This window comes from Cupressus sempervirens, chromosome 7, assembly GCF_028749045.1.
Source record: "Cupressus sempervirens isolate cs-2001-9-10 chromosome 7, ASM2874904v1, whole genome shotgun sequence".
Taxonomy (NCBI): domain Eukaryota; kingdom Viridiplantae; phylum Streptophyta; class Pinopsida; order Cupressales; family Cupressaceae; genus Cupressus; species Cupressus sempervirens.
The window spans coordinates 504665261-504680089 of NC_143124.1; positions in this window are offsets into that span (position 1 = coordinate 504665261).

Consider the following 14829-nt stretch of genomic DNA (forward strand, 5'->3'; position numbering starts at 1 on the left):
ATAAGGGAATTATTAAATGTTTTGTTAGTTATTGGAATGTATGGACTTAGTTTTTATTTAAGCCCATCTTCTACTTTAATATGAGAGAATAAATGACATCAATTTTTAGGAATTCAAAGTTTAGTAAAAGAATGGCTATATTTAATTAAGAATTAATTTAGGATAGTTTTCTAAATGAGAGTTTTGTTTTGGATGTTTAAAGGAGTCAAGGTGCTTAAACTTGGAGATTTTAAAATAATTAATTATTGCTCTTTAGTTTAGCTAGCTAGTTAGTTATAGTTATTTTATTTTGTTTTCATGAATATTGATTAAACTTTATTAATTTGATTATTAGTAGTGATTTATTTATGTTAAGGTTAATAAATTATTTTGATTAGTTTTTTCAATCATTTAATTATTATTATAAAATTATTTGAATACATAATTAGTTATTTAGATAATTATTATAAATGTATTAAGAATATTTTACTAATTAAGTGTATTTATATTTTTCCTAATAAATATGGTTTCTCTTTCATAAAGAAGATTTTTTTTAGTATGATATGTTTTGACATCGAAATTGTAGTGACCTAGGAAAATACCTTTTGTACAAAAGTTTTCCTTTTTTTGTGTGTGCGTGTGTGTAAGAATAGATGATAGATGTGCATAAATAGTTATAAATGGAGAAAAAAGAGATCTACATTTTATAATTTGTCAAAGCTTTGTCAAAATGTCATTTTTCTCATGATAATCTCCATGATGTGAAAATGTCTTAGGATGAGAATTTTAAATACACAATTGAAATATATAAAATTAATTTTTGATAAGTAGGAGATAGTTCCATAGCAAGTCAAATTGTGATATTGTTATCAAGATTTAACTATATAGCTTTTGGGTCAAACTCATTGACCCATGTATCATGAGTAGTGATTCACACATGAATCCATCTCCCATGAGAATAAATGGAATACTTGGCACTCATTGGATCTAGGTGATGCTCACAGAGGTGAAGCAACATGATTTTTTGAGAGGTTCACACATCCCATTTTTACTCTACCTCAAGCATTCTTAACTACAAAGTTCCCTTGATGGTTAAACCCACTCTTCTTGCAACCCCATTTGCAAAACCTTCACCAAGTGTTGTGCCTATGAACCATTCATTAGAAAGCCCCTTAAGATCATTAATTGATAAGTAGGAGATGGATTCATGAACCATTTATTCTCATGAGAGATGGATTCACGTGTGAATTCACACATGAATCCATCTCCCATGAGAATAAATGGAACACTTGGCACTCATTGGATCTAGGTGATGCTCACAGAGGTGAAACAACATGATTTTTTGAGAGGTTCACACATTCCATTTTTACTCCAGCTCGAGCATTCTTAACTATAAAGTTCCCTTAATGGTTAAACCCACTCTTCTTGCAACCCCATTTGCAAAACCTTCACCAAGTGTTGTGCCTATGAACATTCATTAGAAAGCCCCTTAAGATCATCAATTGATAAGTAGGAGATGGATTCATGAACCATTTATTCTCATGAGAGATGGATTCATGTGTGAATTCACACATGAATCCATCTCCCATGAGAATAAATGGAACACTTAGCACTCACTGGATCTAGGTGATGCTCACAGAGGTGAAGCAACATGCTTTTTTGAGAGGTTCACACATCCCATTTTTACTCCAGCTTGAGCATTCTTAACTACAAAGTTCCCTTAATGGTTAAACCCACTCTTCTTGCAACCCCATTTGCAAAACCTTCACCAAGTGTTGTGCCTATGAACCATTCATTAGAAAGCCCCTTAAGATCATCAATTGATAAGTAGGAGATGGATTCATGAACCATTTATTCTCATAAGAGATGGATTCATGTGTGAATCACTACTTAGGATACATTGGTCAATAAGTTTGACCCAAAAACCACATAGTTAAATCTTGATAGTAATATCACAATTTGACTTGTGGAAAAATATCACCTACTTATCAATTGATGAGCTTAAGGAGCTTTCTAATGAATGGTTCATAGGCACAACACTTGGTGAAGGTTTTGCAAATGGGATTGCAAGAAGAGTGGGTTTAACCATGGAGGGAACTTTGTAGTTAAGTGTGCTCAAGCTACAATAGTACTGGGATTGGTGACCTCCTAGGAAGTCTCGGTGCTTCACCTCTATGAGCGTCACCTAGATCTAATGAGTGCAAAGTGTCCCATTTATTCTCATGGGAGATGGATTCATGTGTGAATCACTACTCATGATACATGATAGCAATATCAAAAATTATTTTTTGTTTTTACTTTTGTAGCTAATGGTTACACAAAATATCAATATTTTTCATTAGATTAGTAAATGCAAATCTTATTATGTCTTAATTTTTTTCCCCCTCATTCATCACAATGTTGATATACTACATAAAAGATGGATGACCTAAATTGAATCATCAAATGGTTATTATCATCTATAGAGAGTGATGACTATGAAAAATATCCTTACTATCCATCTTTTACCATCATGATCATCTTGTTCGGAAGCATGTGAAATAATTGTTGGACATATTTTGAACTACGAGCATGGGTCCAAAGGGAAAGACAAAAGGGTTTTGAAATGAAAAATTAGAGCTCAAAGAGATGTTATGGGGATTTAATTTCAATGTTGACAACAACCTAATGGTGTTAGAGCTTGAGACACTTATAAAGTCTTCAAGGCTCAAACTAACTAACAAATAGTTAGATTTGGTGCTTGTGAGCATTGATGCCAAAAATAAATGACCAAATGACTGACAAATATGGAGTTAAATTGCAATAACAAAAAAAAAAATTAAAGCAATTACAATGTTACTATTACATAATCATATGCGAAAGGCCTTGCACTCTCAAAAAAATGTTTTCTTTGTATTTCTATAGCAATGCTATAAATGAGTTATAATTATTCAAAATCTATTAAAAATGGCATCCAATTAATAAATGTAATCTCCAAGACAATTATAATATTCCTTCAAATTACTACTAATAATTATTTTAGCTTTTTTTATAATGATGTATTAGAAATATATGAATAGTTAAAGAAAAATTTGATGTACCTATTGCACACTAAGGTGCAATTAATGCATTTATTGTTTAATACTTTTTCAATCAATTATTACAGCTAATGCCCCCCTTTACTTCATTATCTTCTAGTAATTTCCTTCCACAAGTAGTGCCCCTCCCACCCAAAAATTGTGTTTTCATTAAATCTCAAACATTCATACTGTCTAGAGTTATTCCATAGTTAAGGAAATGCCTTCGCCAGTTCTATATAAGATTAGTAAGGTCTCATTGGCATTCATCAAACTTGGCACTTGGTGCTAATGAGCTCTCTGTTGAACAAAATGAAAAGTGCTTTTGATTTATCCATTTCAATTTTCTCTCTTTGAGCTTCTATTTGGTTAGGAATTATATTCATTTAGTTAATAAGCTTTAACTTGTATTATGTTGATTGTGTTCACTAAAGGGATTCAATATTATGCAATGTAAAACAAGAAACATGGTTTGTGTTATCGATATGTTGGGAGGATGGAAAGAATGACACATGCTTACAAAGAATCAATGTGACTTGCTTGCACTGATTAAGAAAATGTTTGAGGAGCTAGACATGGACTTCAAATGGGAGGTTAGGGTGATTGATATCCTAGGTGGATTTTAGGAGTTCAAGGTTCTAATCAAAAACCAATATGTAATGGAACAGAAACTTAAAGGTCTCAAAAGATGTCTTTCTTCATCCCATCAACTATTTCCATATGATGGATTCTATCCTCAGAATTTTCCATTTCATGGAGGTTCCAACAAGGCTTATCCATCTAACTTCAATAGAATTCTGACCAGGGTGTGTGCTTGTGTTGAGTGATGCAGAACCCTCTGTATTTACCCTCAAGGAATCTTAGTTCAACTCAAGGGATTCAAAATAGGCTGGCACACCCTCAAGGAACCAAGAACATCTCAAATATTTCAGCAAATAGCCTTGACATTATACACCAATAAAGAGAACATCTCCATTCACAAAATTTGATTTCTATAGCTGAGTAAATTACCCATAACTTTCAGTCTTGATAGTTTCTTGCAAAACCATTTGGAGGATTTGTTCCAAATTATCCCTTTTAATACCTATCCAAATATGAGACCAATCCAATAAATAAATTAAAAATTACATGCTCTGAACCAAGACCCATATTTTTTGTCATAAATTAGGAGCAAAACTAGTAACCCTGCCTAGGGTATCAATTAACTTTCTCAAGATAATTCCAAATAACACTAAAATATTTTTTACCCAACCTTATATAGTCTAGTTTCTGAATCTATAATCCATTAATTCTTAAAATTCATTAATCATTCTACAAGTACCAATTGTGTCCTGTAACTTCAATGGAGATCCATAAAAACTAGTCTTCATTAAAACAAACATAACTTACACAAATTTGAATGGAAATGACTCAATCCAATTTGAAATAACACCTATTTCATATATATTTCCAATTAATATAAGTAGAGTTCTTGATTCATTCAAATGTGAATTTACCAAATGTTTCAATTTGACTATATTAGTGCATCCTCAAATCTGCAATTTACAAACTCTGCCCAAACTTTCATAACTTCTTCATTTCTACATGAAATAAATCAAAACCAAAGAAAAAAGAAATTTTATTCACTACTCTATCCACATATACAAATTTTACATGGTTTCCAGGTTAAAAAAGACCTGGAACCAACACTAAAACTGAAAAACCAATCAAAATAACAACTCGGAATTTTACCAAATTTGTTTCAAAATTTATCTCTTCCTTTCATTAATATTTTGGTTCAACCATTCATCCATTTTATATAGTTTTTGTGGTTGGTTATAACTTCCAAACCACCTTTTAAACCATCTCCTTATATTCATTTAATAATTATGTAACTATGACAACATTTATGCACTTTATGCATTTTCACATTACAACTTTTGTATAAACCCAACATAAACCAAAGCTATGACTCAAATGAATTTAGATCTCTCACATTAAGATTTTTAACCTCCATTTTTATTTTTATTTAAAGGTGCCCTTGCACCATACTCCCAACCTTGAAAAGTTTCCAAGTCCCTTGAAAACATGAAATCAATAACGTACTAGAAAAAATATTAGACCAAAAGTCCTCTTCTTTACCTTTGCCTCTTCATGCCTTTATCACCATCATTTTTGCTTAAGGACATAGGAATATCCGCAAAATCATTTTCTCAAATACTCTTATCAGTGGAGCATTAGATGCTAAAACTCCATAGTGCATTGTTAGTCAGAGATCCACCTTTACCTTGCTACTTCAAAGTCACCATAAACAACTCTCACATATGCCTCACCTAGGAGTTCTCCTCTTTGTCTCTCTCCTTGGTCTTTTGGAATTCACTTGGACCTTTCCATGACCATGATAGAAAATCCATATCTATCTACACAACAAAAAACAATTCTTTTTGTAGCAAGATGGTTGAGAACCTGCATCCAAAAACTCTATCAACAAATCAAAACCAAATCTTCAAGGTCCTGGTGCAGATTGCCTCCTTCGATGCTCTACCCATACACTTAAGATCTTCAAGCTCTGATACCAATCTAATGTAGAGTCCTCTGTATTACCTTCAAGAAATCTTAGTTCAATAGAAGGGATTCACAATAGGCTGGTACACCCTCAAGGAACTAAGAACATCTCAAAGATTTCAATAAAGAACCCTGACATTATACACTAATAAAGACAACATCTCCATTCACAAAATCTTATTTCTATAGCCGAGTAAATTACCCATAACTTTTAGTCCTGATAGTTTCTTTACAAAGATTTTGAAGGATTTGTTCCAAATTATCCCTTTTGAAACCTATCCAAATATGAGACCAATTCAATAAATAAATTACAAATTATGTGCTTTGAACCAAGACCCATATTTTCTGTCATAAATTAGGTGTAAAATTAGTAACCCTCTGTAGGGCATCAAATAAATTTCTCAAGTTAATACCAAATAACACTAAAATAATTTTTACTTAGTGTTATATGAGTCTAGTTTTTGAATCTATAAGCCATTAATTCTTAAACTGCATAAATCATTCTAAAAGCACTAATTGTGTCCTATAACTTCAATGGAGATCCATAAAAAAAAGTCTTCATTAAAATGAACATAATTTACACAAATCTAAATGAAAATGACTCAAAACAATTTGAAATAAAACCTATTTCATATATATTTCTAATTAATATAAGTAGGGTTCCTAATTCATTCAAATTTGGTGTTACCAAATATTTCAATTTGACTATATTCGGGCATCCTCAAGCCTGCAATTTACAACCTTTGCCAAAACTTTCATAACTTCTTCATTTCTACATGAAATAAATCTAGACCAAATCCAAAAGAAAGGTTATTCACTACTCTATCCACATATACAAATTTTACATGGTTTCCATGCTATACATGGTCATACAAGACCTGGAACCAACACTAAAACTAAAAAATCAATCAAAACAACAACTTGAAATTTTACCAAATTTGTTTCAAATTTTATCTCTTCCTTTCATTAATGTTTTGGTTCAACCATACATTCATTTATGTAGTTTTTGTTATTGGTTATAACTTCCAAACTACCTTTTAAACCAGCTCCTTATATTCTTTTAATAATTATGCAACTATGACAACATTTATGCACTTTATGCATTTTCACATTACAACTTTTGAATAAAACCAACATAAACCAAAACTATGACTCAAATGAATTTAGATCTCTCACATTAAGATTTTTAACCTCCATTTTTATTTTTAACTTAGGCTCCCTTGCACCATTGAGCCTATGAATGAAGATGCAGGTGCAAATGCCTACTAGTGGTTAGTCTATATATGTCCCTATTGAAAACAATTGGTTAATTGTGCATTGTCTTTGATGTTACACAAAATGTCATATCATTACTAGGCAATGTATGCCTAGCTCACTCAAGTGATGAAGACCTTTTCCTGTGTCTGCCAAGCATTTTAGAGTTTGCCAAGTTTAGAAGACAGTGTCTACCGAGTTCACTTGGGTGTCAAAGGGAAGTTCGTAGAAGTTGAGTGTTAACTGAGCTCACTCTGTTAATGAGGAAAATGTTCAATTCAACCAATGTTAATTGAGCTCACTCAGTTACCAAGGGAACTCTGTGATATGAAGTGTTAATCGAGTTCACTTGGTTAACACAGGAAAATCAATTTTGAGTTAGTGTTTACTAAGCAAGGTCAACTAATGAAGGATTTTCTTATTTTGGTATATTGAGTTTAGTTGTTTTGTTTGTTGGCTCTAACTGACTAGGACAATTTTTTCACTATCACCATGGTACAATTATGTCTCCATGATGACATAGGCAACCCTATGATAAAATCAATGGATATCGTATCTCAATTCCACTCTGGAATGGTATGCATTTGCAAAAGACCCATTGGATGTTGATACTATGTCCTCTCTCTAGCACTCAAGACCTCTAGCAACAAAATTCTCAACATCGTGTCTCATCCTTGCCCAGAAGTACAATTGTTTAAGATCAACATGCATCTTCTTAACTCCAAGATGTGTGGATTATGGTGCACAATGCACTTCCAACAAAACCAAAGCACAAAGATCTCCTAAGACAGGTACATAGTAGTCCATCAGACTCAAGCATATAACCTAAAAATCACCCCTCATAGGTATGCTCAGACTCGATCTTTGCCCTCACCTCTTGATACCATGTGTCACTAGGAAAGGCCTCCAAGATATGGCCTTGAAAATCCACTCTCAATGAAATCACTAATACCTCATGTTGCCTCCTACTCAAGGCATTTGTGACAACATTTTCCTTCCCTTTAATGTAGTGAACATCAAAGTCATACTCGCATAAGAACTCCATCCATCGATGTTGTCGTGCACTTAGGTTTGGCTGAGTAAAGATATACAGCAAGCTCCGATGATCATTGTGCAACTCAAACCTATGTCCCAAAAGAAAAACTCTCCAATGGATAAGGGCATGCACTATAGTCATGAGTCCCAAATAATTATACTGCTAATGCATATTTAAATGATGTGAATATCAATGTTATTTTACAAATTTCATCTCTGATATATTTGCATGCTTAGGATGGATATATGGAATGTAAATGTGTGTTTACATCTATGCAAATTAAAATATCATGTAACTATAATAATAAACCATATTAGAAAGGAGAAGAAGTGTAAGGAGGAACAATGAGGCCTCACTAGGTACACCAGCTCATGAGAATAGTTAAGGACTACATGAGGTCAAGAGAGACATAGATTCTGCTCTTGGGCCTAGGGTCCAATTAAGGTCACCCTATTACAATCTTCCCTTTGAGCCTATATGGGTTAGTCATAGACGTAACTGAGAAATGGATCCTTAATTATAATAGGAGAAAAAGTTGGTGTGATGGGGAACCGGTGTACAGGCTCCACTAGGTACACCACCTCATGAGCTTGGTTGTAACCACACAAGGCCAAGTGGGATAGAATTTCTACTCTTGGCACTAGGACTAGAGATAATTAGAGCACCTCATCATGTCTTTCCTATCTCAACCCTCACTATGGATTTAGCTCGTGAAAGTTTTGTGCTATAAGTATATTTCTCTCTTGGCCTTAATGAATGTATGACATGTATTATGATTAAATTTGTATTAACTAATTTGGTTGCAAGTGCCAACACATGCCTATCTTATCTTAATCCTACGTTAGGATTATAGCTCTAACTATATTGTGTTGTCAGTTTCATTTGGAAATTTGTGTATATAGGGAAGATTACAAGGCAATCTAGGAAAGGGTTATTACAACCATCATCATGAAAAAATGTAGGAGAGTGATAGCTTGGTGAATCCATAGTTCTACTGATACTCTTTTAATTAGGTCATTCACATTTTAGTCTTAAATTCAATTATCCTTGACTTGTAAGTGTTTTTTATTAGATCTAATTTTTGTTGATTAGATCCTTTTGCATCACTATGACATACCCATTTGTCCCTTGGTAATATTTTAGATTTGAAATCAAAGCTTTACTTAATAGATCGGTATGCATGTCCACATTAATATTGATGGTAAAGGAAAGCTATTGTTCAACAATACCCAAAAGGAAAAAAAAAGAAAAAGAAATTGACTAGTCAGGACAAACCTAAACACAGAATGTGATTGCAAGCATATTTCTCTACCAAACTATGCTATGCATGACACTCAAGAAAGAAAAGGGAAGAAAGAATGAACAAAACAAAATTGAGTTTTTAAAATATAAAATGAGCACATCATTTTTCCTTTATCTTAGGTCAAATTTTGTCCATATCAGTACTTTTGAAATGTTTAATTCCATCCCTATTCAAAATTTGTCTTACCCTAATCAAGCAAACTCCATCTTGTTTAGGGTTCTCTATCTTTTCTACCAAGCATGACTACCAATGCCTCAAGAAAATTGTATTAATCATCTTCATAATCAGGAAAAGCTGGATCCAGGCTCTTTACATTTAAAAAAACAAACAAGCAAAAAAAGTACACTCATAATGTATGTATGTCTATACTTACAAAATTCTGTAACTATAAAGAGTTTCCCACTGCAACATAAATATTTCCTTTGGAGCTATTTGTAAATCCTCTAACAAGGTGGAATTTCTAGATTGAAATGTCTAAAGACCTCTAACAATGCCACTCCTAACAATGTGATCAAATCCTCTAATAGGGTCACACCTAATAGTGTGTTTTGTAATCTTTAACAAGATTGGATCCTAATATAGCTCAGTTCAGAAGAGCGAAAATCAACAACTAGTTGCAATTGGTAGTTTTTTCCAATTTGGGTTTCTAAGTTAAACCTTGATGTCACTTGTGTTCATGCTATTTCTTTTATGTGTACTCAAATAAGTTAAGTAAGATTAATCATAGATAATATCTTAATAATTTTATGTTGAGTAGTTGTCAAGTTATTTTAGTGTTTGTCGAGTTACAACATTTTCCAGTGTAAACTATGTGCCTGTTTGTTTGCCGAGTAACAACAGAATATAGTTTAATCAGAGTTTATGTTTTGATTTGTATTGACATCTAAGGGATCTAGGATTTATTTTGTGGTAACTAATTCACCCCTCTCCTCTCAGTTACTCCTCTTATATTTCCAACAATTGGTATCAGAGCTTTTGGTGCTTGCAGAGAAGGTTTCAAGGACCTAAGCTAAAGATTAGGATGTATTATGGAAGAAAGATTCCCAAGTTGAACAGAGACAAATTTGCAGCATGGAAAGACCTTATGAAGTTTCATCTAGAAACCATTAGTGATTTAGGTTTGAAATATTTAAACACTACTTACAAAGCTCCTACTAGTACAATTACTGTGGAAGAAATTGCTAAAGTGAAAAATCATAATATCATGATGATTGACATAGTATTAGCTCTAAATTATGCTAAATTTGATGAGGGAAAAGGTTGCACTACTGCTCATGAAATGTGGACCAAACTGGAAGACATCTATGCAGATGATGACAACATAAAAAGAGCTAAGGTAGAAATCTTGAGAGGCTAGTTTGATCAAATAAAGATGAGAGAGGATGAAAACATTACAAAATATGGTGAGTGAATTAAAGCAAGTGTGAGTGTAATCAAAGAATCTGGAGGAGACATTGATGACATAATTGTTGTAAGTAGGGTACTCAAAACCATTCTTCCTATCTATGCAATTAGAGTGTCTATTATTCAAGAGATGAGATGTGATCCAAATAATAAGATAAATCTGGATGATCTAGTGGGAAGATTGACAACATTTGAACTAGACAACTGTGACAATTATACTCCTAGTGCTAGCAATCTTGAGTCTTTATTTGAAGCCAAGGTATCACTCAAGAAGAAAGCTAGAAGATCTTAAAGTGAAGAGGAAGATAGTTTTAATAATGATCTTGAAGCCACTGAATCATTTCTTGCAAGAAGGTATCCCAAAGGCAAAGGAAAGTATAAAGGTAAAATCCCTTTAATCTATTTCTCTTGTGAAGAAGTTGGACACATTGCGAAAAGGTGCCTAAATAGAGAAGATAGAGATGAAAAGAAGCATGACAAGTACAAAGGAAAGAAGGATTTCAAGAAATTCAAGGACTACAAGGAGACTGGTAATGTTAGGATTAACCTTACACAGAAATAAAAATTACATGCAAATATAACCAATATCAAAAAATAATAGACCACACATAAGAGAACACAAGACACCAAGATTTAACATGGTTCATCCAATCCCTAGGCTACGTCCACCAGTAGCAAGTATAATATTATTATGATTCAGTGATTACAACCTAATTACAATTCGTAATCCCTTATACCTCAATATCATCACAAGAACCAATTTTTGCATCACACACTATGAAAATCCCTAACCCTAAGCCTTTTTATGCAATCTTTTCTACTGCTTACAAAATTAGGGCTAGAATAATAGAAAAATAATAGTCAGTGCCTTCTATAATATAATGTCATTTTTTTGGCTTTGGGGGTGCTGCCCCAAAAACCCCCATGGGGGCATTGCCTCTTAACCCCACCCTGTATTGCAATAGACAGTGCACTTGGGACACTATCCCAGGACCCCTCAGGGGTGCTACCCATTGAGCCCATCTTGGGGGCATTGCCCCCAAACCCCCATAGAAATAATCCAGAGGAAAATCATGCTGAATAAACCTTTGAGTCTGATTAGGCTCTACATCACAATAATCTCCCACTTGGAGACTAATCAGACTCCATAATAATAACCTCCCACTTGGTGACTGATCATAGCACTGCTAAACTTGTAGCTCCCATTGGAATATCAAACCACCCTAGACTCTATTATTTTTTTTTTTCGTTCAATCAAGAAAACCAATTGAAGCTGAAGAGGAATTCAAATTCTCCCTTTTCACTACCTTTGTAAACATATCCATTGGATAATCATCTGTATGTATCTTATTCAACTTTAACTATCCATCATCCAAAACTGACTGAATGAAATGGTACCACAACTATATGTGTTTTGTCTTTGAATGTAGAGCTGTATTCTTTGCAAGATGAATGACACTCTAGAATTATCCTACTAATGGTGTCGCAATTCTTCTATGAAGAACTCAAGCCATATCATCTCCTTGGTTGCCTCTGTAGTAGCAACATACTTTGCATCTATAGTGGATAAAACATTAACTTTCTGTAACCTAGAAACCTAGCTCATTGCTGCCCCAACAATAGTAAATACATAACCTATAGTACTCTACCTAGTATCAATATCCCTTGTCAAATCTGTGTCAACATAGCCTTGTAAATCAGTAGTAGAGCCCTCAAACTCTAAACACTTACTGGATACATACCTCTCAAATATCTGAGAATCTATTTTACTACTTCCAATGCTCAATTCATGGATCATTCATATACCTCCTAACAACTCCCACTGCATGAGCAATCTCTAGCCTAGCAAATACTATAGCATTCATCAAGCTTCCTACAGCTGAAGCATAGGGTACTAGGTACATCTTATCCTCCTCTTCTTGTGTCTTTGGACACATCTCCTTAGTCAATTTCAAATGACCAGGTAAAGGTGTGTTGATAGCTTTAGCATTCTCCACAGAGAAATGTTGCAGCACCTTTGCAATATAATCAGCCTAAGATAAAGTCAATTTCTTGTTCTTTCTATCTCTGCAAATCTTCATACCATTGATTTTTTTCTACCCCCAAATCCTTCATAGCAAATGCATATGCTAACTAGCATTTCAGCCCCTTAATGTGATCCATGTTAGAGCCAGCTACACGCATATCATCAACATATAAACATAAAATAATGTAGCTATCATCATCCAACCTCTTAAAAAAAACATAATGATTTGAATGACACCCGCTATAGCCATGCTCATGCATAAAACTGTCAAATTTTAGATACCATTGTCAAGGTGCTTGCTTTAAGCCATATGAACTTTTCTTCAATTTGCACACTAAGTTCTCCTTAACCTTTACCTCAAATCCCTATGGCTGAGCCATATATATCTCTTCATCCAAATCACCATGAAGGAAGGCTATTTTAACATCAAGCTACTACAAATACAAATCTTCAGTAGCCACAATACTTAAAATAGTGTGAATAGAATTCATTTTGACAACAAGAAAGAATATCTCATCAAAATTAATACCTTTTTTTCTGTGCAAATCCTTTGACAACTAACCTAACTTTAAATCTTTTCTTACCTCCATCCTCTTATTTTAACCTGTAAACCCATTTATTCTATAAAGCCTTTTTACCTATAGGCAACTTGCATAAATCCCATGTCTTATTTTTCAGCAAAGAGTCCATTTCTTTCTTTATTGTAGACTCCTACCGAATCTTTGTATCCACCTATACAACTTCATTATAACATTTAGGTTCACCAGCATATGTTAGTAAAATAGAGTACAAGGAAGGAGAAAATATTTTTGGAGGTCTATTTGGCCTTGTTGACCATCTAGCACTCACTGGGGTATGTGGCATTTATTGTTGCAGTTGTTACACATCATGAGGAATTGTTGGAATATCAACTTTTGGAGTATCACCCAACATTACAAATCATCTTCTTTCTTCTCATACTGCTACATATATATTTGTACAACACTTTCTCATTGAATATGACATCCCTGCTTCTTACAATTTTTATGATTTTTAAAATCCCAAAGCCTATAACTAAATTCATTAATGTCATATCCAAAAAATACACATTTTTTTGACTTAGCTTCTAGCTTGGTTCTATTTTCAAAATTTACATGAACAAATGCTTCACAACTGAACGTTTTGAGAAAAGAAGAAATCACCTTCTTGCTAGCCCACACTTCCTCTAGAATACCACAACCCAAAGGAGTAGAGGGACCTCTATTAATCAAATATAAAACAATATCAATAGCCTCTACCCACATGTCTAAGGACAATCCTACATGAAACATCATGTTCCTTGCATGCTCCATTAAAGCCCTATTCATGCATTCAGCCACTTCATTTTCCTGTAGAGTCCTTAGAATAGTTTTCTATCTATGAATACCATTAGTGGAGAAATAATCTTCAAATTCATGACTCTAATAATTACCACCATTATTAGATTTGAGACATTTTAATTTCACACCAGTCTCATTTTCAACCAAGCATTTTTATTTCTTAAAAGTTTGAAATACATCAGATTTCTGCCTAAGGAAATAAACCTACACTTTGTAGTTGCATCATCAATAAATGTAACATAATAATAAGAGCCACCAAGGGAAGATACATGAGCCAATCCCTATACATCTCTATACACAAGCTCTAATTTCTCACTTTTATTTTCCTTCTCAGTCTTCACAAAACTCACTCTCTTTTGTTTTCCATACATAAAACTTTCATAGAAATCTATATTGACACATTTTAGACCTGATAAAACTTGCTTTTAATGATGTACTTTCATATATTTCTCACTCATGTGCCTAATTCTGTTGTGTTACAATGTTGTATGATAATCTACAACTATTTGTTCTCCCTGCTCAATTGCAACAACTATTCCTAAACATTCATTTTTATCTCAAACAATCAAAGTAGAAAGAATAATATGACTTGTACAAAGATATAAGGTGCCTACTTTCACACCTTTTGCTACTACAAGGGAACCTTTCAAAACCTTCCAATTTTTATCATTAAAAGTAACTACACAACTCTCATTGCCCAGTTTCCCTACTGAAATTAAATTCCTACTCAGCCTTGGAACATGTCTTACCTCATATAGTAGCCAATGATTTCTATTCTAAAACTTAATCTTAACTTTTTCCTTTCCAACAATCTGACATGGTTCATTTTTTCCCAAATAAATAAGCCCAAAATCCCCTTGACATAATCA